We start from the raw sequence: 23,320 nt of genomic DNA, 5'->3' as shown, positions 1-23,320 counted from the left end.
CTTTCTTCAATAAAATTGTCGGTCAGAACTCACTGCATGACTTACTCTGTAGTTAGATTGGTTATTGATGGTTACAAGGAATCTAATCTTCTGGCAGTAAATCTTTTTAAAATGCTGGCGCTAGGGTGGGAGATGGTGGAGGACAGTGATCAGGGGCTGGGGAAAATATAGGAACGTTAAAGGTTTATCTTTCTGGGAACTTGAGGCTGTAGAAAATTAGACCTAGGGGATGCAGAAGGAAATCCCTGTGTGTTATGGCATTTTGTGGCAGGAGGACTGAGGGAGAGTAAACCAATAATAACTTCTGCTTGAGTTTGATGGAGAGAATCTAGGCTTTAGAATAACATAAGCGTAAGTTTGAATCCAGCCATGGGGTCGCAAAGAGTCGCATACGACAGAGTGACTGAACTGAAAATGAAACTGAAGTCACTTACACAAGCTATGAGAGTTTTGGACTGATGAAGTGATACTGTGAGCCACAACTTCCATATCTGTAAAGCAGGGCTAATAATACCAACTCTGCAGGGATTTTAGGAAGGACAGGTGTAATTTATGTAATGCAATTAGGACTTTGTAGACTTTGTAGTAATATCGCATCATACTTGTGTTTTTGCCAATCTTGCTGCTAGCTGTCTCAAAGTATTCATTGTGAGAAAGCAGCCTGAACCTCAAATGGGTTTATACTCTGAAACTGAATGCAGTTTCCTGATAACTCTTTTTAAAAGTAATTGAGATATAATTAACTTATTAGTTTCAAGTATACAACATAATGATTGATTATCTGTATGCAATGTGACATGATCACCACATTAGGTCTATTTAAGGTAACATGTATGGTGGCACTAATGGTAAAAAACATGCCAGCCAATGCAGGAGATGTAAGGGATGTGCGTTCGATCCCTAGGTTGGGAAGATCCCCTGGAGGAGGGTGCGGCAACTCAATATTCTTGCCTGGAGAATCCCCATGGATAGAGGAGCCTGGCAGGCCCCAGTCCACAGGGTCGCAAAGAGTCGGCCACGACTGAAGCGACTTAGCATGCACGCATACCACCATACATAGTTACAAAACTTTTCTCTTGTGATGAGAGCCTTTAAGGTCTACTGCCATGAAAGTGAAAGTTGCTCAGTTGTGTCCGACTCTTCGACACACCACGGACGGAATTCTCCAGGCCAGAATACTGGAGTGGGTAGCTGTTCCCTTCTCCAGGGCATCTTCCCAACCTAGGGATCGAACCCCGGTTTCCCACATTGCAGGCGGATTCTTTACCAGCTGAGCCACAACGGAAGCCCATACATGGTTACAAAAGTTTTCTCTTGTGATGAGAGCTCTTAAGGTCTACTGCCATAGCAACTTTCAGATATACAGTACAGTATTATTAACTAATATTAACATATTAGTCACCATGCTGACAGCTCTTAATCTCATCTTGATAAGGTACATAAGCATTTCCTCACCCAAAGAGAAGATACAGTTAGTTTACTAGGCTGAAATTGCCAATATGTGACTGTTTTAGACTTATGAAAATAGCAATTTTGTATAATTCAACCTAAAAGTATGTTACTATCCCTAGAATTTACTTCTTTGTCCATCCTTTAAAAACTCAATCCCATGCTCTGCACAGTTTGTGGCACAGCATGGGTATCAGCACACATTAACTGAGTAAATGTATGAATAAATGAATGAAAGCAGGGTCATATAGTGATATATTTGTGTGCAGGCGAAATCAGGTAAAACAGCCTCCAGGACACAGCCTTGAGTGGAAACCGAAGCTCCAAAGAACAGCCTGCGTGTGGGGTGATGGAGGTGTTTGTGTGTGTAATGGGTGATTGCTAGAGAGGAAAACCGTGCTATTGCTTCTGCTTGGGTGATAGGAGATAGAATGTGGAGAGGAAGGGATAGTTTAACACCAGCTGGCAAGAGCAGAGTCTCTTCCTTTGTTTTCTTGTCTCCAGCCACTGCTGAAGCCAGCAATAATTGGTTGGTTTCACTTCCAGTCATTGTACTCCTAACAGGAGCTACTACTTTAAAGATAAGACACTAAAAATTACTCAAGTGGCATCACTTTATGTTCTGAGTCCTTTGGTTCAGTATGGAATATTCACAGTGTTGTTTGAGAATTCCAGAGCTCCTGTTGTATTCAAATCAGGCACCACTAATGAGAAGGTGTATATTTCCTAGGAAGTGCCTCCTTAGTGGAGACAGTTATTCAAAGCTGCTGCATTTTAAAAGTTGGCGCTGATGAGTCAGGCAATGAAGGTAATGGTTTAATGGTTCTCCTTAAGAGCTCAGGATAATCTTCATGAATTTTCTGTAGCCCACAGTCTTGCTGCACCCAGAATTGCTCAGATTTGGGGGGGCTGATTACCGCATGTAAGACTTCATGAGACTGGTATGTTTAAACAAAGAAGGGTAGTCTTTTCTAATTACTAGAAGACTTACATCCTTTGTTCAGGATCGGGACATTTGCTAAATTATTAATAATCAGAAATGGCTTCACAGAATCAGAGCAGTCATGGAAATTTTGGGTTTTGAGGTATCTTTCATCAAGGCTGTGGTGAAGTCTAATGATTGTCCTGTTATAGAGTACAGCTGACCCTTGAACAACATGGATTTTAACTGTGTGTCTTGTTTTCAATAGTAAATGTTGTCGTACTACACTGTTCGTGATTGGTTGAATCCAAGGTTGTAGAACCTCAGATGGGGAGGAACTGGGTGTATGGACAGAAGTTATGTGAGTGGATTTCTGACTGTGTGGAGAGCCGGTGCTCCTAACTTTGGCATCGCTCAAGGTCAACTGTATGTCACTCCAGCAATGGAAAACTTCATAATTTCCTCCCATGGATACTTAGTCACTCAGTTGCGTCCGACTCTTTGTGACCCCACGGACTGCAGCTTGCCAGGCTCCTCTCTCCATGGGATTCTCCAGGCAAAAAGAGTGGAGTGGGTAGACATTCGCTTCTCCACGGGATCATCCCAATCCAGGTATCAAATCTGGGTTTCTTTTGTTGAAGGCAGATTCTTTACTATCTGAGCTCCCAGGGAAACCCTAGGCATTTCCTTACTATATCTGACTCTTTGTGACCCCATGGACATATCTGACTCTTTGTGACCCCATGTATTAGAGCGCACCAGGTTCCTCTGCCCATGGAATACTCCAGGCAAGAATACTAGAGTAGGTAGCCATTTTCTTCTCCAGGGGATCATCCCAATCCAGGATCCAACCTGAGTCTCCTGCATTACAGGCAGAATATTGACCGTCTGAGTCACCAGGGAAGCCCTAGGTAATTCCTTAGACAGCAATAATTCTTCTAGTAGCAGTGAAACAGATGAAAAGTCAATAACCAAGTCAGAGTAGGGAAAAAAGTTACCTGCTTAAACAATGGTGGAAATACATGCTTACACTTACATGGTTCTCACTTACTTTGCTAATCAATGCTCTCCACTGTATTGGTTCCTAAACTAAACTAGGATGTGGCTGAATTTACAAACAGGATTCTTTGAACTTCCAGAGATGATACTTCCACTCATTATTGAATGTTAGGAAACCAGAAAAGAGGAAAATCTAAAAATGTTCTTAAATTTCAGTCAGCCTTAATAAAAAGTAGTAATCATGGTTGAAGAAAATATGAAGGATATTCAGGAATTGACATAAAAGTTCCAGTTTAATCACAAACATCTTTTTTTTTTTCCTGAGCAAACCTGAAATTTGCACTGTCAAATTAGCCTTTGATTCCAAACAAGTAGAAAACTGATATTTCAATGATTTAAAATAAATCATGAATGACTTCAAAGTTCAAATCCAAAGTTCCCAGTGCCTTTCAGAGATTTAATAATATTCAAATAAATATGAAGAACTGTAAGAAAATTGTTAATTTTCAGTTGCCTCAACTTTAAATTCACCCAGAAAGCTGCCTCAAAAGAAATTTAATATCTTTTTTGAAAGTCTTGATGAGAACTATAAGATATCTTAAAATCTGATGAATTAGGTTAGAGGTGAACTGGAGTTTCATAGCTAATATTATAGGACAGTGCTATCAATGATTGACTAAACTGTTAAATATTCGAAAGCATTATTTTTGTCATAGACTAACACTAATACAGGAGACTAAATACACAAAATGACATAAACAGACATACTCACTTCTATTTCATTCAGTTCTCTGACTTTTAAAACAAAGTCCAAGATGCAAAATTAACGTCAAAGATAAGTCATTTAATAATGAGCCCCTAATCATTTAAGATTGGTTTTAGTATGGGGTATGAAGACACAAACAGCTTATTAATAACTGCCTTGCTAATACCTATGCTGAAACATTATCTCCACAAAAAGAACATAGAGAAGAACAAAATGAAGCTCCTGTAACGTCTTTTAAAAGGTATTCATTTGAATCAGTTCTAATGAGATGGATGAAACTGGAGCCCACTATACAGAGTGAAGTAAGCCAGAAAGATAAAGACCAATACAGTATACTTATACATATATATGGAATTTAGAAAGATGGTAACGATAACCCTATATGCAAAACAGAAAAAGAGACATAGATGTACAGAACAGAATTTTGGATTCTGTGGGAGAAGGCAAGGGTGGGATGTTTCGAGAGAACAGCATCGAAACATGTATATTATCTAGGGTGAAACAGATCACCAGCCTAGGTTGGATGCATGAGACAAGTGCTCGGGCCTGGTGCACCGGGAAGACCCAGAGGGATCGGGTAGAGGGGGAGGTGGGAGGGGGGATCGGGATAGGGAATACATGTAAATCCATGGCTGATTCATGTCAATGTATGACAAAAACCACTACAATATGGTAAAGTAATTAGCCTCCAACTAATAAAAAAATAAATGGGAAAAAATAAATAAAAGGTATTAACCGTGAGCATCACCACATTTCAAAGAATGTCAGTCCTTTCCACTCCAGGTTCAGAAACTTCCTTTCACAATTCTTTGAGAAAGCAAATTTATAGTACTGGGTTGGCCAAAAAGTTCCTGAGGTTTTAAAGCAAAACAGAAGACACATTTTTCATCATTTTCACCAAGAACGTTATTGAACAACATATTCACCAATTGCAACATATTCACCAATATGCAGATGAAACTACTCTAATGACAGAAAGTGAAGAAGAACTGAAGAGTCTCTTGAGGAGGGTGAAAAGGAAATGGAAAAGCCAGCTGAAAACTCAACATTCAAAAAACGAAGATCATGGCATCTAGTTTCATCACTTCATGGCAAGTACATGGGGAAAAAGTGGATGCAGTAGCAGATATTACTTCCTTGGACTGCAAAATCACTGTGAACTATGACTGCAGCCATGAAATTAAGACATTTGTTCCTTGGAAGGAAAGCTATGACAAACCTAGACAGCATATTAAGAAGCAGGGACATCATTTTGCCAACAAAGTCCATATAGTCAAAGCTATGGTTTTTACAATAGTTATGTACAGATGTGAGAGTTGGATCATAGATAAGGCTGAGGACCAAAGAACTGATGCTTTCAACTGTGGTGCTGGAGAACACTCTTGAGAGTCCCTGGGACAGGAAGGCAATCAAACCAGTCAATCCTAAAGAAATCAACCCTGAACATCCACTGAAAGGACTGATGCTGAAGCTGAAGCTCCAATACTCTGGCCACCTGATGCAAAGAGCTGACTCATCGCAGAAAAGACCCTGTTGCTGGGAAAGTCTGAAGGCAGGAGAAGGGGCAGCAGAGGATGAGATGGTTGGATGGCATCACAGACTCGATGGACATGAGCTTGAGGAAACTCCGGGAAATAGTGAAGAACAGGGATACCTGGCATGCATTCAAATAATTTCTTCTTCTAGGGAGCCCAAAGCTATTTTTCATATAATCATGGGCTCAGAAAATTCCAGTGGAAATGGAAACATCAAAACTAAAACTCTTACAGATGGAACAATCACAGTCATAAGGAAAAATGACTTTCTCAACATCACCAGAAAAATCAAAGATGGCTTCCTGGCAGGGGCAGGGACTGGCATCTTTGCATTCCCAGAGCCTAGTTCAGTGCCTGGCATATATTGAGTGATTAATAACTGGGTACTGCAGATAATTCAGAAAACATTTTAGACATCAAACAATACTTCCTTTGAATTAATTTACTCTGTTAATAACTTTTGATTAGTAGGAAATTAAATAGGATAATACATGAATGATGAGAGAAGAAAATCAAAATAACAAGAATTTAATTAAATAAATAATAAAATAATTTTAATGCCCATGTTAAAAAAGTCTTCTGAGTTGAAATGAGGGCTAATACTAAAACTTCCTGCATCAAGGGATACTGAAAATAGTCCTTCAATGATAAGGATTTAAAGGTTATACTTCATTGGGCTTATTTCTACTTAACCAGGAAATTAAACCTTAAAAATTTCAGAACAGTTTTCACTTTCAAAATGTATGTGAAAGGAAACTTTCTATTATTAATAACTCATGAGAATACCCATTGCCAACGTCTCCAATCTGAGAAAAACAATTTGATGCAGCCTGCCCTAGCCTTTGGACAGAAATGCACATAAGCAGTCCCCAGGTGGTCTCTGGATTAATTTGCTCTTGGCTGCTGTTTCAATGGCCTCCAACCTTATCGCTGGGCTCTCCTGCTTTCTAACTGGACAGTCAGGTCCTTAAAGGTAAGGCCAGTGTCTTTCTTCTGTGGCATCCCTTATAGGACCAGTTCTATACCCAGCAAACACCAGGTTCTATGAGCCTGGTGAAGCCCTTTCCTCTTGTCCAAAGATTGAGGTCAAAGTTGTTCCAGGAAGTCTGATTCCACTTGTCCTGCCAGCCATTCCCTGGGACATTTAAACCTCGAGTGCCCCTTATGTGAACCCTGTGCAAATCTCAGCCCAGGACTGCTCCCCACCTGCATCATCCTGTCCACCTCCCATAACCAGCCTGCTCACAGTCTCCTTAATAGAAACAGGAGTGTTTACCTTGAAATCATCCCCAAACCACATGGCTATACTGCCTTCAGCAGGGTTGGGAACATCAGGCCAACATAGGTGCTTCAGTTTGCTAATAAGAGAGAAGATTTTAAAACAGGAAGTACGTCCAAGAAGCATTTTACTTGTACTGCATGGCCAAGCCAAAAGAATGCTAACCCGCCTTCCAGTGGAGGAGACGCAAGACCCAGGTTCAAGTTGGGGAGATCCCCTGGAGAAGGAAATGGCAGCCCACTCCAATGTTCTTGCCTGGAAACTTCCATGGACAGAGGAGTCTGATGGGCTACAGTCCATGGGTCACAAAGAATCAGACACGACTGAGCATGCAAACACACATGGGGAATTGTATGGCTCCCTATTGAATAATGGCAAGCTCACAGCCTCCTGATGGAAACTGAGAAAGCAAAGTACTTTGCGGGGAGGCAGGGGGAGGGTTGAAACTGCAAGTCATTTGTGCGACGTAATGGAGGGAGCCCTTTCTCCAGAAAGTTACTCTTTCCCACTCTCCTGCCACCGCATCTCCACCCCCTGGTCCTAGTGCCGAGAATCACACTATCACAGAGACATTTGTTTGAGATTTATTCCCCAGGAAAGGTAACACTCTAAGTCTTATAAGAGACTCATATTTTAGAGCAGTGATTCTCAAAGTGTGGTTTCCAACCAGCAGCATCATCACCACCTGGGAGCTTTTTATTTATTTATTTACTTATTTTTTCCCAGTGGGTTTTGTCATACATTGATATGAATCAACCACTTGTAAAAGAATGAAACTAGAACACTTTCTAACACCATACACAAAAATAAACTCAAAATGGATTAAAGATCTAAATGTAAGACCAGAAACTATAAAACTCCTAGAGGAGAACATAGGCAAAACACTCTCCGACATAAATCACAGCAAGATCTTCTATGACCCACCTCTCAGAATATTGGAAATAAAAGCAAAAATAAACAAATGGGACCTAATGAAACTTAAAATCTTTTGCACAACAAAGGAAACTATAAGTAAGGTGAAAAGACAGCCCTCAGATTGGGAGAAAATAATAGCAAATGGGAGCTTTTAGATATGAAAAATGTACAAGAATCTGTGCTGAAGATTCAGTTACAATCCACGGGAATTGAGGTTGACTTAGTTTGACCGTAACTAAGCACAGCTTGGTCTTCCTAGGTGGCGTCAGTGGTAAAGAACACACCTGCCAATGCAGGAGACATTAGAGACATGGGTTCAATCCCTGGGCTGGGAAGATCCCCTGGAGGTGGGCATGGCAACCCACTCCAGTATTCTTGCCTGGAGAATTCCACAGACAGAGGAGTCTGGCAGGCTATGGTCCCTAGTTAGGGTCTCTAAGGTTGCAAAGAGTCAGACACGACTGAAGTGACTTAGCATACATGCACACACAAGCACAGCTTGGCAGAGAAGACTCACAACTGTGCAGTTCTGGAGAGAGAGGTCTACCAGGGAGGGAGCCCGTGACACTCAGGGTAGAATGAGGCTCCCTGGGGAGAGAGAGGACAAGACCCTGAAGACAGACTTCCTTCCCTACAGTGGCCAGAGCAGGCAGGACAAATGGCCTTCAGCCAGTCCTCCAACACTGTGTAATAAGCAAGGACCAATCTATCCTGGGCATGCGCTGACCAGAGCTCCAACTCCATGGGTACCCTGCTCCCTACTCTACCTAGAAGAGAAGCTGGCCACCTGGAGACCCTTTGCTGCTGCCAGTGTTCCCCACTAGACACTGAGAGAGAGGATCTTCCCCCCAACTCTAGTATCAATTTTAGAACATAGTAGATAAAGCCTGTAAAGCAGCTGACACCTCCCTGGCTTCAAAAAGTCCTAGGCCTGGGGCATGGGGCTGTCGGGGGTGGAGGTCCTCTGCTCCAGTTAGAATTCTAATGTGCCACAGTGTAAGGCACATGATAAACTCAGTAGCTAGGTAAAAAAAACAAAAAAATAATAAATGAACATGCCTAAATAGCAGAGCACCCTCTTTATGGTGCCTTCCACTCCCTTTCCACCCCTCATTTTGAGGGCTCGCATTGTTGTCTCCAAACCCACTTGGGGTTTTGGATGCCATATGCCACCATCAGGAGGATGAAAATAAGAAGGCCCCCTCCAACCAGAGAAGTTACAAGAAAAATCTCAAAGACACCTTTGGGAAAAGGAGAACAAAATCAGTAGTAGGCTGAGCTCCTTACTTTCTTGACAAAAATCAAAGAGTAATATTTCCTTCCAGTAGCTTTAGCAACATATTCCTTGCCAATTTTCTTTCAATTTAATTTAAACTCATTCCATTTCTCCTCTCCCTGAATAATACTGACAGAAATTATGTTCCCCAGGTTCATCCTCCAGTTTCATTCATTTAATAAACATTTCTGAGCACTTATAATTTGCCAAACACTATTCTGAGTAGTAAAATAAATAAACAGCAAGAAACACAAGAATCCCTACTCTCATGGAGTTTACATTCTGGTACAAGAATTCAGACAATAAATAATGCAAGATTATTTCAGATAAAATGGGTATTTTAAAAATTATTTTATTATTAGAGAATAACTAGGGTAAAGTGGGATAGAAGTTAGCACCTCTAGATAGGGTAGCAAAGGAAGGCTCTTGGGAGAAGTGAAATTTGAGCTAATGTGAATAATGAGAAGGAACGAGCCATGTTCATTCTGGGGAAAGCATTCCAGACAGAAAAAAGAGCAGATGCAGGAGCATAAATGCAAACATAATTGGGAAGTGGTGAGAGGTGAGATCAGGAAGGGACAGATGAGGAAGTGTCCTGAAAGCTATGGGAAGGAGTTTAGGTTTTATTTAAAATACAACAGAAGCCATTGGTGGCTTTTAAGCAAGGAGTCTAGGATTTTAAACTCTGGCTGCTGTGTGGAAAACAGATGGTAGAGGATCAAAGATAGAAGCAGGGAGATCTATAAGAAGCAAGGGTAAAAACTTCTAAGCTCCAAGGTAGACTTTTGCCTTCAAGTTGACCCCTAGAGAAATTCCACCAGATAATGCAATTTGTGTCTAGTGTTGTAAAAAGATAACATGATTTTTAAAGATTTTAAAGAGCAATATCAAAAAAGAAGTCCCTAAAGACAATGTTTCAGTCAATAAAAAAGAATGTGTTTTCTGTGTAGAAACACATGCTATACCCACATTTTCTAGAACCATAAACTGCTTTTCTTCTCTTGGAAACATGATGATAAACAAGGGACTTCCAAGAATACTTAGACTGTTTCTAGCTTTTATTGAAATTTTGCAATATCCCTTCACTTTTAAGTTTCATTTTTAAGAACAGTGTTAGTATATCCTTACAATCAAATCTCTGTCATTCAAAGAGTTGGAAAAATTAACCTGTTTCTCCCATCTTCCCTCCTTCTTTCTCCTTCATCTCCCTTCTCAGCCCATCTTCTTTCCCCTCTTGAATAGCACCCACGAGCATCAGATGAATCACATTATATTTTACATTATTGTTTTATTTATTAAATTTTTCTTGCTCCCATTTTTAATATAAAATCTGATTACTAGAACATATTATGCACTTTCTCACTCAAAAGACTCCACAAATGATGACATTAAGTGGGTCAGTGGTGCAAGGTTTTTCCTTGTTTGACACACAGGGATTGACAACTGTGAACTGGGGACAGTCTTGAGGTGGGGCTGGTTTGAAGTGTCAGTGAAGTTGGCATTAACTTGATCCCTCCTCTCTATGAAGATTTGGGGCTACCCGTGAGGAAGAAGCAAAACGAACCATCTTTCCAAATTCAGCTCTCAATCTTCCTGCTCTCCCTCCCATCACTCATATGCTTTCCTGGAAGGCCAGTGAGTCAGACAACAAATGGTTCTTCTTACTTTGCCCTTTCTTTTGGCTTCCCCCTGTCCCTGGCAAACACCATCTGTGACTAGCCTAAGGAAATGTCAAGGAGACATTCCCAGGGACTAAAAGAGTACTCACTAATTGACGATGTCTTGAAGTTTATCCCGGGGCCATTAGCTCCCCCAGCACTGGTGCTGGCCATGACCCGAACAGTGTAAGAGGTCTTTCGTGTCAGGGACTCCAGGTCATACCGCAGGATGCTGGAGTTGACTGTCTTGGCTAAAGGAAAAATAAAGAATTCAAATACCACAGCCACACCCAAGTGAAAACTGTGCTTTATTGGAGTTCAAATAAGAGCACTGGAACCTGTGCTTCCAAGCTTGGCCATCTAAAACTCCTATCTCTCTATCCGTTAAAATTAGCTTATTAAGATGGATCAAAGATTTAAATATAAGGGTTAAAACTATAAAACACTTAGAAAACCACACAGGGTAGATCTATATGGCCTTGAATATGACAATGACTTCTTAAATATGACACCAGCACAGAAGCAGCAGAAAGATTAAACTGGACTTCATCAAAATTAAAAGTTTTTGTGCATCAAAAGACACTATCAAGAGAGTGAAAAACTCACAGAATGGGAAAAAATACTTGCAAATCATACATTTGATAAGGAATTTGTATCCAGAATGCTCTAAAAAATAAAACCCTAACAACTCAACAACTGAATGACAAACAGCCTGATTTAAAAACGAGCAGAGACTGAGAAGACTTTCTCTAAAGAAGATATACAAATGGCCAACAAACACATATAAAAGATGCTCTACAACATTAGTTATTATGGAAGTGCAAATCAAAAGCACATTGATATGGCTGATTCATGTTGATACATGATGGTAACCAACACAATGTTGTAAAGCAATTATCCTTCAATTAAAAATAAATACATTTTTTAAAAAACCACATTGAGATAGCATTTTATACCCACTAGGCCAGCCACGCTTTTTAAAAATGAAAAATAACAAGTGTTGATAAGGATGTAGAGAAATTAGGACTCTAATTTATTGCTAGTGGAAATGCAAATTGTTATAACTGCTATGGAAAACAGTTTGGTGGCCCCTCAGTAAGTTAACTTAGAATTCCCAAATGACCCAGCAATTCTAATCCTAGTATATACCCCCCAAAGAATTAAAAGCAGAGATTCAAACAGATATTTATGCACCAATGTTCATAGCAGCATTAATCACAATGGCTAAAATGTTTTATCAACTGATGAATGGATTAAAAAAATGTTTCTTGATATAATAAAATATTATTTAGCCATAAAAAGGAATGAGGTGCTAATACATGCTACAACATGGATGAATTTTGAACACATTATGCTAAGTGAAAGAAGCCAGGCAAAAAAAAAAAAAAAAGAAGGTTACATATTGTAGGATTCTGTTTATATGAAATATCCAGAATAGGGAAACCCATAGAAACAGAAAGGAGTTTTGTGATTGCCACGGACTCTGGGTCAAGGGTAAGGAAGTGACTGATTCATGGGTACACAGTTCCTGTTTGGAGTGGAATTAAGTAGTTTTATGGTTACAACATTACGGATGTTTAATACTTAATGCCACTAAATTGTATACTTTCACGTTTGAAGTGGTAAAATTTACATTATATGTACATTATATCGATTTTACCATAACCAAAAGAAAATTAGCCTAAACAGAAACCCAGGCCTAGCCCACAATTGAGGATGTCAGGCAATATTGTAGATGCAAGAAAAAGGCAGTGGATGGTAGAAGCCATTGTAAAGGGTCCTGCACTGAAGCAAGTGCCACCAAACAGGGTCTGTCCCCTCGAGCCTTTAATCTAGGCATGTCCCACTCTGGAGTAAAGATCAAGAGCTCCCTAGAGGCCCACTGTTCACAGCCTGATGGGCACAAATTATATCAATTTCTCTGGTCCCTATAGGAATCTCAGGTACAGTCATTTCAATCTCATTTGACTCTTAAAAACTCAAGAGATGGACACCCTTGACACTGTTTTCAGAGAATCTCAAGGAAGTTAAGTGATTCCTGCAAAATGGCAGGGCACCCACCATAGGAGCTACCCCGATAGCAGGTCTATCCACAGCATCTATCTGGGGCTCAGGGTTCTTTCAGCTAGACTATAAGCTCACTTACAGAATCCCTTTCCATCTTCAACTTGGTAAAATATGGTGTAATTGTTGATGAAACCATTTCTCTGATGCTTGGGAATCTCCTTCCATGTAATTGTGACTGTCCTCACACCAATCTTCTCTGCCTTCATCACAGGACCTGCTGATGGAACTTTATAGGACGGGGAGACAAATGAACACCGAATCACACCCCAGCAGGTCCTTCCCCTACAAAGTCTCTGCCCAGTCCTCAAACTGTAATCAGTGCTGGGGGTGGGAGGTGGGGCAGAGTAGGGAAACGATGAATCAACTTGCCTTGAGAAAACTGTTGTCTGGAATCATGCCTCTCAAACAGGAAGAGAAGCAGAGTCAAAGACCAGAGAAAGAGTACTTCCTCATAGACCTCTCACTAATTTGGCACCCAGCTTTTTCATCCAGACGTGTAATAGCTATTATCAAACAGTTGAAGATTATGCTTCCATGAGCTATCATTGAGTGACAGGATATATTTCCTAAGGTTGAATCTGGAAGATGTTAACTTCCAAAAAGGCAGAAGTTACAGTCTGAGTGGTTCACCAATAAAACCTTTGCTTATTGCTATACAATCAAATATAATTTTTTAGCATCTCCAACAAGTTACAGTTAACTCTTAGGGTCCCTAGCTTGGTCTTTTCTGATTATAGAGCTGTTAGCGCTGTTTCTTTGTGACTTTTGGCAAGTTGGTTCACCTCTCTGAGCCTTGCTTTTGTGAGATGAGGGACTTGGACTTGATGATCTCTAATGTCCACCGCAGCTTTAAAATTCATTGACTCCATACTCTGACCACAACTGTGTCAACTTCTACAAATTGTAATAAGTATACATAGCTTACTACAAGCTAAATGTGCAGCACGGATGAGCACTAAAACAACTGTGAACAAGCTACAGGCCTTCACAGCCTTGAGTAAATGTTGGACAGGCCCCAGAGTTTCCTTTGCCCAATGACACCTTGTCCATACATACCACCTTCTTTGACATAAGCCTGGATGGAATATGGCTCGCCCACTCGGTTTTGCAACATTGGATACACAGAGATATTATAGCACCAGAAAGGTTTCAGTTTATCTGCAGAAAAGGGGGAGGTAGAGAGGGAGGGGGGCAGAGGGAGGGAAAGAGAGAGAAGGGGTGAGGGAGGGAGAAAGAAGTGTTAGGTGCAGAGCATGGCATAGAAGAAGGAATGCTAGACTAAGACTTATGACCTGTGACTTACAGAAGATACTTTATTTCTCAATCATCTCCAGATCTGAAAAATAAGGAAGTTAACTTGGATGGTCTCTAATATTTATGTTGGTTCTAACATTTTAAAGTTAATTAATTTTAAAATTAATTAAATTTTAAAAAGAACCAAACCTGCACCACTCGGACAAAATGGCTGAGCCACCCAGGAAAGGAGAAGTAAGAGATCCAGGCTCTCTTTCATCACTGATTTTGTTACATCATTTGGGGAGCACTACAGAATAAACTTAATTCTTCTTTCAATGTCATATCACCTTAGAGAACTCAGCTACCATACATTCTAGCTCTTCTGTCTGTCTGCATCCCTATATAATTCTTCATATAGATGCTACTAAGTATTAAAAAATGGTTGGAGTGATAGGACTGGGAGAGTAAAGCCTCACTTATGTGTCTTATATGGAGCAGGGACTTTCTTGAAAAGAAGGCTATTCTCTGTATCAGTCACTTGGAGAAGGGCGCTAGAACCTAAACATGTAGCCAGAACTGAAGGAGGCATCCTGAATAGGACAGATGGGATACAAACTCTGGTGTTTCCACACAATTGCATGATTTCCACATTGTATCCACATGATCCTGGTATCTGGGAAGAGCTCTCTGATGGTGGGTGTCCACCACCAAAGATGGTGCTTTCCGCCTGGAAGGACATCAGCTGCCTAGTCCGATACTCACGGCTTCTTAATCCTGCATTTCTGGGAAATGCCAAGAAGCACACGTCACTAAGCTTGCCCAAGCCTGTCAAATTCTATTACTCACAATTTACAGGTTTGAAGACAAAATTAAGGACTTTAAAACTGGTGAAAACAATCATGAATCCTACACAGCAAGAACCTGTGGGGTCCGCACTGGCTACCTTGCTGGATTATCCAGTTCCTGGTATGAGACACAGACTCCCAGGAAATGGCCAAGGGCTTTGAGCCCGTCTGTGACCCACTCCACCATCCATGTATCGACCTCCAGAACAGTGCTTTGCCATTACACCACCAGCTGGTCCTGAGTGAGGCAGGTGTGCATGGCCTCAATGCACTGGAACACTGAAAGGAGAGGAAAAGACTCCTTCACAACACCGAACTCATCCTCCAAATGCACCAACCACATTTACATCTATTCACTGCCCAAAGTGTAAAGAAGGTCAAAGTTCAGGATCTCCACTGCCACCTTCCACTAGGATGCTGTTTTCAATATTTTTATTGTATCTCTTTTCCTTACTCTTAATATTTGATGAAGTGCCTTTTGTTATCTCCCCCAAACTTGCCTGTTGCCAGCAGAGAACCTTACTAGACCGCTGATGCCTAAGAAGAATTACCAGGCATCTCTGGGGTCTGTGCAAATCAAAAGGAAAGTAAGCCTGAGACAAAGAATGGATCTCTAAAGGTAGAATTTCAGGCATCTATAACTTTGTGATTGGGAAGCTGGAATCTGGTGACCCTAAAATCATACCAGGGTGATGGGTTCTAATTTCAACTACCTAAACTGGTGGTATACAACCTGGCTATGCAGTCCCATCTTCAGGTAGGAAGAACTGTGTTTGCTGCAGAAGGATATAGACAAACCCAACTAAAGCACCTAGATGTGGACCAATAAGTAAATGACTGCATTCCCTGCAGACCTAGCAAAAAGACAGGTGGGGAAACAGTCCACAGTGTTCTTTAGTGGAAAAGTTGAACATGTGACTTCAAGTCTAGTGCCTGGGATCTAATCAGAATCAGAGAGTTCCCTTATTGAAAAAGTTCTGGATATGCAGAAGAGAGCACTACTGGAGATGTGGGGAGAGAAGGAGGAGAAGGAGGGCATGAAGGAGTGGGGCTCAGAAGACCACAGCATGTGGCTTTCCCCTCTTCTACTCCTCACCGCCTACAACATCCCTGATCCTATAGAATTGGAATCCACAGGAAGTATGTTTAAATTAACACCAAAGATGGTTCTGAATGAGGGCAGAAGAGGAGGTGGAGTCCCTCAAAAAAGCCAAAATGCCTCTGGAAGTTGGAAAGCTAGGCAAGTATAGAGATTTGGCATAAGAGGCCAGGGGGTACTAAATTCTGCTATGCCTATGCAACAAACACATTCAGTTCAGTTCAGTTCAGTTCAGTCACTCAGTCATGTCTGACTCTTTGCGACCCCGTGAATCGCAGCATGCCAGGCCTCCTTGTCCATCAACAACTCCCAGAGATTAAATACATTACTATGTGTAAAATAGATAACTAATGAGAACCTACTCTATGGCAAAAGGAACTCTATTCAGTGCTCCGTGGTGACCTAAATGGGAAAGTGAAAATTGCTTAGTCGTGTCCAACTCGTTGCGACCCCATGGGCCGAAGTCCATGGAATTCTCCACACCAGAATACTAGAGTGGGTAGACTATCCCTTCTCCAGGGGATCTTGCCGACCCAGGAATTGAACCAGGGTCTCCTGCATTGCAGGCAGGTTCTTTACCAACTGAGCTATCAGGGAAGCCAAAAAATGGGAAGGAAATCTAAAAATGAGGGGATATGTGTATATGTATAACTGATTCACTTCGCTGTATGGCAGAAACTAACACAACACTGTGAAGCAACTGTGTGCGTGTTAGTCTTTAAGTCATGTCCAACTCTTTGCAACTCCATGGACTGTAGCCCACCAGGCTCCTCTGTTCATGGGCTTTCCCAGGCAGCAATACTTGAATGGGTAGACACTTCCTTCTCCAGGAGAATCTTTCTGACCCACGGATCGAACCTGGGTCTCCTGCATTGCAGTCAGATTCTTTACTGTCTGAGCCACCAAGGAAGCTCCCCACTCCTAAAGCAACTAGACTCCAATAAAAATTAATTTAAAATTAAGAAATAAATAAAATAAAAGGAAAACAACAACAAGCCCCAGAGGACTGTGTACATATTTAGGAGCCTCTGTTCTTGAGGCTCACAATGGAAGGAAAAGGAGTCCTTTCCCCGTACTAGGCCTTTATGAGAGACTCTAGCGTCTGGTCTAGAAGCAAGGCCAGAGAATCTGTCAACTTGAAAGTCAGCTCTGAGGAAGGGCAACTGAGACATGGGGAAATTGTGAAGCTGGAGTAGGGCAAGGAGCACAGAGCCAGGAAATCAATCCCACCTAAGCCCTAGCATTCCAGCTCTCTCCTCCCTGCCCTCCCCTGCTCACACCCTCTAAGCATTCTTAGTCACTGTTACAATCAGGCTTAAAGTCATTATCGGAGCATTTGCAAACTTATTCAGCCTCTTGAAGCAGGTAACATTAGTGTTCCCTGATCCCCTCAGTCATAAAGAATCTGCCTGCAATACAGGAGACCCAGGATCGATTCTTGCGTTGGGAAGAGCCCCTGAAGAAGGAAATGGCAACCCACTCCAGTATTCTTGCCTGTAGAATCCCATGGGCAGAGGAACCTGCAGGCTATAGTCCATGGGGTCACAAGAGTCGGACACGACTTAGAGACTAAACTGCCAACCGATCCCCTCCGATGCCTTTTTGCTGTCTTTATATGTCGCCTGCTTGAGATAACTTTGAGCTGTTACAAACTTCAGAGTTCCTGTGCAGGGTCAGGCTGGAACCACCCTCCCCAGGACTGTCAACTCAGATCGAACCATTCTGGGTTGAATTGTGTGCCCGCAGAAGATATTCTTGGTATTGCAAAATGTAACCTCATTTGGAAAGCAGGTATAAGTAGCTAAAATAAGATGAGAGTCCTTAGCCCAATATGGTCTCCTTAAAAGTGGAATTTGAATGTAGAGACAGATACACACAGGAAGCTGGTCATGTGAGGAATGAGTCGGATTAGAATTAGACTGCTACAAGCCAAGGAAAGCCTGGGACTTCCAGAAGCTGGAATCAAAAGGAAGGATCCTCCCTTAGAAGTTTTTGAGGGAGCACAGTCTTGCCAGTGCCTCATTTTCAGACTTCTAGCCTGCAGAAAAATGAGGCAGTTGAGTTTCGGTTGTTTGAAGTCACCAAGTCTATGGTGCTTTGTTGGGAAGATCTGGGAAAACCAATCAACATCTTTGGCTCAGCCTCCTCTTCCCCCTCTTCCCTGGCCTTCCTTCCTTTTCTGATTAACAAACCACTTGCACGAACATCCCAACTTGAAGATGGAAGTGAGTGTTGGTTGCTAACCCCACACTCTTTCTCTTTAGCAGCAATGGAACTCTGAGGAGCAGAAGTCAGGTCTAAAGAGTTAAGAAATAAGCACAGATTCTGGACCACAGAGGGTGTGGAATCAAGCCATGAGTCAGCCTAGCAAGATGAAAGGGCCTGGACAGCATTAATGGTTGTTGAAAGAAGTTTCCAAGTCATTGTTCTACTGAATGTTGACTAATTGCCTCCATCACTCAACAATCACTTTTTGAGCAACTTCTCCAAACACAATACACCCCCAGATGTGGTAGGAAATAGATTCCTCTTGAGAAAAGAGGAAAGGCACTAAGACTGCAAATGCTGTTAATTTCTTATGATTTGCATGAAGTCAGTCACTCTGGGCCCATCAAATATCATTCTTAGATGCTAGTAGTGCTTCATCTTTGCCCACCATCCTAGCCCAACCTGAACCCTCCCTCAACTCAGGACCAACCTCCTCCTCGGACAATTGGCCATGTTTCGCCACGTCCTGCCTCAGACCACTCCACAGCTGTCTGCTGGCTAAGGTCTCCTAGAAGCAGAGCTTCTTGTCTTGGGGCCAAAAGGAACCTGAAGGTGTTTCTGTTCCAATTCTTTATTTGAAAGATAGGAAAACAGAGGTCCACAGAGGAAAAGAATCATTCAGGGTCACATAGCAGCTGTGATCAGATTTCTAAGTCACTTTACTAAGTCCAAGGTTCTGGATAAAATATATTGGACAAGTTTGGAATCATGTAGAATTGTGCTTAAAGTCCACCTGAGAGATCTTTGGGCAAATTACTAAGCTTTCCTGAATCACAGCTTCATCAGCTAAAAAGTAAACCTGATAGCACCTATCCCATGGGTCATGTGAGGCTAAAATTAGATTGAATCATATCATTTTAGCACAATGTCTGACATATCCTAATGGACAATATTGGATAATTATACTTAATGACTGTTAAACTTACAATTATTATTATAACTATTCTCTAGGAGACTCTAATAAACAAAATTCTGTAAAACATCACATTCTTAAATGTTTGGGATTGGGAACTGCAAAGAGGTCTGTAAAGGGTCAAATAGTAAACATTTTAGGTTTTGCAGGCCTCTGTTGCAACTACTCAACACTACCATTGCTGCACATTGTTGCAGGAGACACAGGATACAAGGGTTAGATCTCTGGGTCAGGAACATACCCTGGAGAAGGAAATGGCAACTCATCCCAGTATTCTGGCCTGGGAAATCCCATGGTTAAAGGAACTTGGTGGGCTACAGCCCATGGGGTCGCAAAAGAGTCAGACATGACTTATCAACTGAACAACAGCAATAAGATCTATAGAGAAAATAAAGCCAGGAAGAGGAAATAGATTGCCTGCAATTCCTTGAATAAGACTCAAAGAAGCTATTTTATTCTAAAACAGGATATAAGTTTGCATGAGAGTAGTAATGTTTTTAAAATTACTTAATTAAAGGTGTAATGAGAAATTATTGGCAAGAATAAGCACTAGAGCCAACACATTAGAAAAGACCCTGGTGCTGGGAAAGACTGAAGGCAAAAGAAGAGGGTGGCAGAGGGTGAGATGATTAGATAGCATCACCAACTCAATAAACAAGAATCCAAACAAACTCCAGGGAGATAGTGAAGGACAGGGAAGCCTATGGCATGGGGCAGTCCATGGGGTTGCAAAGAGTCAGACACTACTTAGCAATTGAACAACAACAACAATTAACATTAGAACTATCCCTAACTAGATAGTCAAATGGAAGGGAGAAAAAGAAGAAAACAGGAGAGTGAACAAATCAAGACTGGGATGGGGTCAGAACTGTGAAGGGAAGATTTCGAAAGACATCTTTTAGCCACTGAGGATAAACATGGCAGATCTGACAGTTTCATAATGCTCAATCCAGCTTATATTCACTCAGAATAAAACAAAGACTTGCTGCCCAGAGAACTTCTAGGCTCATGACTGTGTATCCTATGATTTATGAAATCCCTGATTTCCAACACAAGCTTTATTCCAAAAGAACATTATTTCAAGAAGCTCATTAATTAATTGAAGATTATGATCACCCCACCATAACCTAAAATGTCCTTACTTCATTTTCATGTCGATGCTAAAAAAAACAGCAACCATTGAGAGGATAGGGACAACTCCTTGGCAAATCAGATGGGGTAAGGCATCTAACTAAGAAGTTTATGTCATACTTACACTTTTCATCAATAGCTGGAATCCTCAAGGTGGCCTCTGGAGATTTCCCAAGAGAATTATAAGAAATCACATGTACCCAGTAGGTCTGGTTTCCCAGGTACAGTTCAGGCTGCTGGTTAGTAGTGTTCATTGTCTCTGTGAGGTTAGTGTTGTTTTCTGGAAAATACCATATGTTGTAACCAAGTACTTTCTCCAGGACTGGGGTTCCTTTTGCCTTCTGAACACAAAGGAAACAAAATGTACTGCTAACAGCAAGGAAAGAAAGTCATTGAGACAGTAATAAGTGATGGGAATCAGGGATGGGAGGTAATATTAATTATTAGGTGCTAAACTATAATCATATGATGATCCCTCTGGGATGAGTAACATACACTGTGCCATGTTAACCCTCCAAATGCCAGGAGAGGTGATTTCTAAATGGTCTCTTGGTATCAACCCTTGACATAAATCTAATTCCAGAAAAATAAACTAGCATGATGCCCAAACCAATGCAAGCAAACCACTCTTATTCCTTTAGGCAGCATCTTGCTCTCTGGCTTCAATGGGAGAGGTTGTTGTTCACTTGCTCAGTCGTGTCCGACTCTTTGCAACCTCATGGACTGCAACACGCCAGGCTTCCCTGTCCTCCACTATTTCCTGGACTTTGCTCAAACTCAAATTCATTGAGTCGATGATGCCATTCAACCACCTTGTCCTCTGTTACCCACTTCTCTTCCTGCCTTCAATCTTTCCCAGCATCAGGGTCTTATCCAGTGAGTCAGCTCTTCACATCAGGTGGCCAAAGTATTGGAGCTTCAGCTTCAGCATCAGTCCTTCCAATGAATATTCAGGGTTGATTTTCTTTAGGATTGACTGGTTTGATCTCCTTGCTGTCCAAGGGACTCTCAAGATTCTTCCCCAGCACCACAGTTCGAAGACATAAATTTTTTGGTGTTCAGCTTTTTTTTATTGTCCAGCTCTCACATCCATACACAACTAATGGAAAAAACATAGTTTTGACTACATGGACATTTGTAGGCAAGGTAATGTGTCTGCTTTTTAATACACCATCTAGGTTTGTCATAGCTTTTCTTCCAAGGAGCAAGCGTCTTTTAATTTCATGGCTGCAGTTACCGTCCGCAGTGGGCACTTTGGAGCCCAAGAAAATAAAGTCTCTCACTGTTTCCATTGCTTCCCCATCTATTTGCCATGAAGTGATGGGACCAGATGCCATGATCTTAGTTTTCTGATTGTTGAGCTTTAGGCCAACTTTTTCACTCTCCTCTTTCATTTTCATCAAGAGGCTCTTTAGTTCCTCTTCACTTTCTGCCATAAGGGTGCTGTTATCTGCATGTCTGAGTTTACTGATGTTTCTCCTGGCAATCTTGATTCCAGCTTGTGCTTCATCCAGCCTGTCATTTCACATGATGTGCTCTGCATATAAGTTAAATAAGCAGGGTGACAATATACAGCCTTGACATACTCCTTTCCCAATTTGGAACCAGTCCGTTGTTCCATGTCCAGTTCTAACTGTTGCTTCTTGACCTTCATACAGGTTTCTCAGGAGGCAGGTAAGGTGGTCTAATATTCCCATCTCGTGAAGAATTTTCCATCGTTTGTTGTTATCCACACAGTCAAAGGCTTTAGTGTAGTCTATGAAGCAGATACAGATATTTTTCTGGAATTCTTTTGCTTTTTCTATGATCCAATGGATATTGGTAATGGACAGAGAAGCATAAACTTAAAAGCTGAGGCATTTCCTCTGAGCCAATCCTAAGTCTGTTCTGGCCCTGGATGATTTCTTTCATGGAAACCTTCAGGGGTTGGAGAGTGCCCTGTCCTTTTATCTCCATACCACCCTCTCCAAGGAGAGAGCTAGCTTCCCCAACCAGACAGTCCAGCTAAGAGGACTAGAACATTCAAGGTTACCCTATCAGACCAAATCCTTGGTGAGAAATGAAGGTGACCCCAGGGGCTCCATGCCAACCTCTTTTTTTTTTTTTAGCCTTGAACCTGAGCCTGTTAATCATATGCTTTGCTAGAGATCAGCATGCTGAGTATTTCTCAGGAATTAGAGGGCTTCCCTGTTTTTCTCTTTCTGTTACTGATAACACAGAGAGATGAGCAGAATGACTGAACATAAGGTCAGAAGGACTTCAGAAATCACTTTGTCCCACTGCCTTTCTGGTTTGAGAATTTCCTTTACACCTCCCATGACATAAAAACTCCGTTAAAAATCTTCCTAATGACTGGGAGGCATTTATCTTTCATGATAACTCATTCTATTTTTATAATAAAATAATAGTTTTATTGAGATATAATTCACATACCAGAAAATTCACTTTTTTGGAGTGTGCAACTCACTGGCTTTTAGTATAGTCAAGAGTTGTGAAATCATCACCATGATCTGATTTTAGTTCATTCTTTTTTAAGCAGCTCTGATTCTTAAAAAACTCTACTGAAGCAAAAGGAAGACCAGTCCCCAGGTGAAGGGGAGGAGAAGAAGAAGGGCATTCAAGCCCATCTCACCTACTTCACAGGTTGGCCTACTTGAACTATGTGGGTCTGGCCACACATAGGATGTGCTCTTGTTTACTTTCCTTCTCAGAAATATGTTGACAGAGTAATTCCTTTCCACGCTTGATGACTGAGAAAGAACTCACAACATCTGGGATCAATTCTTGAAGATTTCCCAACACCACTGGCTGTGTTCTCCCTTGCCTGCTGCTACTGAGGGTGTCCTTCTGTCCTCGGGGTGGGGAGAGGAGAAAGGTAGAAGGATGTTCGAACCCTGAAGTAACTGGAATTGGGATGTCATTTGGAAAAAGCAGGGTGATTTTTCCATTTTCAAGAGCATTT

The 23,320-nt window shown here is 41.4% G+C and overlaps 1 pseudogene; it reads right to left on the bottom strand.

Annotated features, from left to right (window-relative positions):
- The window catches only part of LOC136154641 (interleukin-31 receptor subunit alpha-like), a 337,454-nt pseudogene that overhangs the window by 292,310 nt on the left and 21,824 nt on the right, over nucleotides 1-23,320 (bottom strand).

The sequence above is a fragment of the Muntiacus reevesi genome, chromosome X, assembly GCF_963930625.1.
Source record: "Muntiacus reevesi chromosome X, mMunRee1.1, whole genome shotgun sequence".
In the NCBI taxonomy this organism is placed as follows: Eukaryota; Metazoa; Chordata; class Mammalia; order Artiodactyla; family Cervidae; genus Muntiacus; species Muntiacus reevesi.
The sequence above is the reverse complement of the archived record's forward strand: the minus strand, read 5'-3'. Positions and strand labels throughout refer to the sequence as shown.